The 5,138-nt window shown below is 40.3% G+C and overlaps 1 pseudogene across 10 annotated transcripts; it reads left to right on the top strand.

Moving 5' to 3' along the window:
• The first annotated feature begins 2,063 nt into the window (after positions 1-2,063).
• On the top strand, positions 2,064-4,929 carry LOC147631374 (protein ALTERED XYLOGLUCAN 9 pseudogene; annotated as a pseudogene). Of its 10 annotated transcripts, none has more exons than XR_015267577.1 (4): positions 2,064-2,181; positions 2,292-2,401; positions 2,517-2,594; positions 2,698-4,929. The product of XR_015267577.1 is annotated as a protein ALTERED XYLOGLUCAN 9 pseudogene, transcript variant X10 (transcript). The 10 variants fall into 10 exon arrangements; XR_015267576.1 differs by having other exon boundaries at positions 2,494-2,594; XR_015267575.1 differs by having other exon boundaries at positions 2,292-2,594; positions 2,698-2,799; positions 2,997-4,929.
• The last annotated feature ends 209 nt before the right edge of the window (positions 4,930-5,138 follow it).

Genomic DNA, 5,138 nt, shown 5'->3' with positions numbered 1-5,138 from the left:
TGTGATATGAATCCCCGAGTGAGTCGCTCTACCCTTAGTGTGATTCCGCTACCATAGATAGAGGGGTAGGGGTCTAGTAAACATGATCCTTTTCTTGAATATTTAACACACATGGTGCCTTTTCTTGTACAAATTTATAACCTTCTCAAAAAATCATTGAGAAAATCCCTTCTATAAAATGTATTTCTATGAATTTAACTTAAAACTTTGAAATAAAAGGATAACTTGTGCTTCGTCTCATGATGATAACAAATGATATTCAAAATTTAAGAATGATTCAATAGCACTTTTCAACATACCAAAGATGGTTTACAATGCATTAACCTTTTATGGACGCAGGTGCATAGATAATCTATAAATAACTACATGCTAGATTTTCACAAAAAGGACATCATTTGCATGTAGATGTTAAGGAGAACAAGTGCCAAAAGCACATGTACATTGCTTGTGCTAAAAGCACAAGCAATGTACATTTACTTTTTCTTTTGGGTAGGAAACAAATTGCTAATTAATAGTGACCTTATTTTTTTCAAAAGAGTAATTGTAACTAAATAAAGAGTACGAAGTGTACAAAACATTTTATAATTTTCAAAAGAAATGAAATATGTCATTGTAACTTTGGTAAAGAATTCGTATCTTAGGAGACTTTGCCATGTCCACCATGGAAATACAATATTTAACCTTTGTAAATTACAAAGATGTTGTTTACTCCTAAATGACTTCTAATTGTAGCCCAACCAGAGGCTTTTATTGAGTGAAACATTGACCAAGATGTATTAGAAGATGGGTTCATTAGGGTCAACTCCCCCATGTGAATGTGATTAAACCTTTGTAAACTTTAAAGATGCAATTTATTCCTTAATGTCTTATGATTTTAGTCCAAGGATTTTATAGAGTGAAACACGAACCAACATGTGTTACATTATTCACAAAACTTCTAGAAGAAAAATTTGTCTTGTTACATTATTCACCAATCATTTAAAAATCACTTATTTATTATTAAGGGCTTTATTGGTTGCTTTTTGTCATCAAAAAAAGTTTATCAACCTTTTTCAGGTCTATCTAGGTGAATCCAACCTCATCAATACTACACCTCAACTCTAGTAGTTGATTAACATCAGCACAATAAAAACCAAACTAGGAAGGGTGTGCTTAGTTATGTTATTTCCTCATAGTGAAATAAGGGAGGTGAATAGGTGAAGTAAGGGAGGTGAATAGGTGAAAATATTTCCTCAAATATATCTTTTAGAATGAGACTTAGAAGAATTCTTCTTCATAACAATAGGTCTAGCTAATGCCATGGTCCTTGAAGTGTTCTCCTAGGGACTTGGTCTTTGAAGTCTTCTTTGAGAAGGATATATGAATATGAAGAGCTTAATAATCACGCATTGAAATGATGAAGAGTCAGTCTTTAGTGACTTTAATCCATGTCCCCCCTTGTTGAAGTGTTTCATATGAGAGAGAGAGAGAGAGAGAGAGAGAGAGAGAGAGAGAGAGAGAGGATTTTTACTTACGAGAGAGACTAACCTCTTCTGAACATGAGAGAAGGGCCTAGAAGAGGAATTGAGCTTCATAAGGGAGCTTGGAGTTAGAAAGTGGAAATATTTGAAGGCTTACCACAAAGAATTATTTATGGGGACATTCCACAAGCTAAAATGAATTAAGAAATCTTGAAGAAGCTCTGGAAAAATATGGGAAGGATTTGCCACAAATGGCTAGGCAAAGAGCTGCAAAGCTAACCGGATCTAGCATTGCATTTGAATCCTTTCCAAAATGACAAAGGAGAGTCTGCTCTGACAAACTAGCCATGAACGAGAGGTGTTGCCAGTAGAGCCGAGGATTTGATGCTACACCCCTCCACGTGCTGGCAAACCATCCCTTGTATATGCTCAGGTGCTACACTATTAGGGTCATTGATATATGAGAATTGAATGAGAGTATTTAAAAAAGCAAAGGGACTCTCTCTCAAAGCATTCATTGTTTCTCTCTTATTTGCATTACACTAATGGACGTAAAACTTAAACGTAAGCGAAATGAAATGCAAGTTTGAATTCCGACGGTGCATGGATCACCTCTCTCTCTCTCTCACTCTCTCTCGTTGGCACCTCTCTCTCACACCATAGCACAGCCGGGGGCAACCGTAAGTCCGCCTTTCCGCACTGAATCCGCTTCTTCTCGCAGGTAGATTTCCCATGCCCCTTCTTTTTGCATTTCTGTGATCCATGTTCCCCCTCTCTTGATGAAAATATGGCGATTCGTTACAGTAAAATGCATGCTCTTATGCATCTCAGAGACCTTCAGTTCTGCTACCGGCACCTTTGAAATGTGGATCAGCAGAGAACTTTTCTTGGAAGCATTAGATCCTTGCCTGCAGATGCAGAGAATAACAGGAATTTTCATGGTAATTCTGTAGACTTGTGTCTTTCCATTTCTATGAATATGGCCAAAAGCTAATCAAAACTTCAGGAATTGATTTCTATACATACAAATAAGCACATGAAGCCTTCATCAAGCAGTGCCAAGAGATTGAAAGGAAGAGAAAATATGTGGACAGCTTGGTGGAGAACACACAAAGGAAATGTGATATCTCCCAGGTTAGGGTTTTTTTGATGGGAAACATGCCAGGCTTGGGTTTCTTCAACAGAACATGTGCCAAATTAGGGAATGTTCATGACAGGTTAGTGTTTTCCATGCCAGGCTAGGGTTTCTTCCACGGAACATATGCCAGGTTAAGGTCTTAAGAGAACACGTGCCAGGTTGAGGTCTTGACAGAACACATAACAGGGTTAGACCACAAAGGTAATATTCTATAACAATACTAGGCTAAGGCTTTTTGTTTGCAGAGAACACATGCCAGGTCAGGGTTTTAATACAAGAACACACAGATTACAAAGCAGAAGTGCCAGAGCATATGCTAGGCTAGGGTTTGTATGAGCAAACAGTTCATGGTTTCTACACATGAATATTGAGATTACAACTTAAGATTTCTTTCACAGAACACAAACCTGGTTTCTATCAGAGAACACATGCCCAGGGTTTCTGTGAGATCACATTTCAGAATACAATCCTGGTTAGGTTCTATTACAGAGCACCCAGACTACAAATAAAAAATGGGGCTCGCTGTTCAAGTCGGGCTGCTTGCAGCATTTGTAGTGGTGTTTCTACCTCTTGGTATGGCTGGTTTGCATCTCACCCGCAACAGATTACTGTTTTTCAGTGTGGCATTGTTCATTATGCTGGCAGTCTCGGTGCATGTAGCCCCTTATTTCCCATCCATATCCTCTCTGTCCTTACCATTCAAATCCCAGTGGTCCATATCTGGCATCCGTGATACATTCAACAAAGGTCTCGGGCAATCCCTCTGTATGTCTCTCCTTCATGACATGGCATGGGAAGACGAAAATGCTGGCAGGGAGGATGAAGAATATGTGGTGGTTTCGAATCGAAACCTGTCAGATCCCTGTAGTTTTAGCCACTTGTGGTCTTGGAAAAGAAATGTCACCACAATCTGTAGTTTCCAGAAGGTCAACAAAACTGATGCTCTGCAGTTGCTTAAAGGATCGTGGATCATGATTGCAGGGGACTCTCAAGCACGACTTTTCCTGCTCTCTCTGCTTGATCACCTGCTTCTATCAACAGAATTTGTTCGTGAGGAGCTCTTCAAGCACCACAGCAACTACCTTCTCAGAAGGCATCACATCAAAATGGAGTTCGTGTGGGCCCCTTACATCAGCAACCTTACAAGCTTGGTTGTTAACCTTAGACATAATCGCAGCTATCCGGATGTACTCATCATGGGGGATGGGCTATGGCACATGCTTCATGTGACAAACGTGACAGATTACTTCCACTCTCTAGCACACTTGCAGAGAGCAGTGTATTCCCTCTTTCCTGCATCTTCTTATTTCAACCTTTTTCCAACTGGTACATTCAGTCCAAGGCCTGCAAGCTATCCGGGGGTGCCTCAAATGTTTTGGATGAATGTCCCCAAGCTAGTCAACCCAATTTTGAACACACAAGAAAAGAGGCACAAGCTGACAAATGAGCTCTCTGCACTATATAACAGTGAACTAAAAATCAGCAAGGTCTTGCAGCCTGAAGGGCCTCTTACACTGCTAGATCTTTATGAGTTGAGTAAAGGGTGTGGTATTGAGTGCACATCAGATGGCATGCACTACTGTAGTATGGTATATGAAGCAGCAGTTCAGGTTATGCTGAATGCATTATTAATAGCTACACAGCAGGCTCCCTCTGATTGAGATATAGATCTTGAGATTGTCTCATCAAAAGCACCCCTTATTTTTTGATTGATAATACAAGCCACTTATCTTGGATAGTGAGCATAATAAGGTAGGCTTTCAAGGATTTTGGTCACACTTTGCAGTGGGAATTTTACCAGCTTTTTTTGTCCATTTAAATGTGTGAACAGCTGTTTTGCTGTCTTTTTTAGCATCATACCACAGTCTGGCAAAGAGGGTGGGCAGAAAGTGGGCATCATCTATCCAAGGACCAAGGTTTATCACTGTCCAGCATGTGGGCTGTTGAGTATACTGCTGCCACACTTAAGAATGCTCAGTGCATTTAAACACCCTTCTCTTCACACCAAGGAAGTGGAAACTGGGGGTGGGGAGACAATAGCCGGGTGGTTAAGGTGGCGCCCTTCTCCTCCCAGGACGTAGGTTTGATTCTAGCCCACCCCCCTCCCTCACTCTACAAAGGGGTGAAAGAGTGTGAGCACAAAAAAAAGAGGAATCGATAACTGTTTTAGATTTTTTCTTAGGCCAGGTGAAGAGTGGCTTTAACAAAGAGGGTGCTCATGACTAGATATTAAGTCACAGAAATTTGGATGCCGGAAGGGGAGCTGTTAATATGTACCGTAGGGCACAAGGTTTTGTTTATTGAATACAAAAGATCGCACAAGCTTTTGTTCATTTTGTTGGAAAATTGTAAGGTTCAATCCTTAATTATGGTCATTAAAATTAGATTTGTAAATCATATGCTTTAGAAGCTGTACCCTTACGTATGGTAGCCCTTAATCTCGGGGTGTGAGCGATAAGATTGCCTTCCAATATCAGAGCAGGTCCGTTTTCAGCTACTGCTCTCGCTGCTAGGAGAGTAGGCCCTTGTTTTGCTGCTTC

This window comes from Cibotium barometz, chromosome 15 (assembly GCF_041138505.1).
Source record: "Cibotium barometz isolate CiBa-2024 chromosome 15, ASM4113850v1, whole genome shotgun sequence".
NCBI classification, from domain to species: domain Eukaryota; kingdom Viridiplantae; phylum Streptophyta; class Polypodiopsida; order Cyatheales; family Cibotiaceae; genus Cibotium; species Cibotium barometz.
This window is presented reverse-complemented; position numbering and strand designations above follow the sequence as displayed.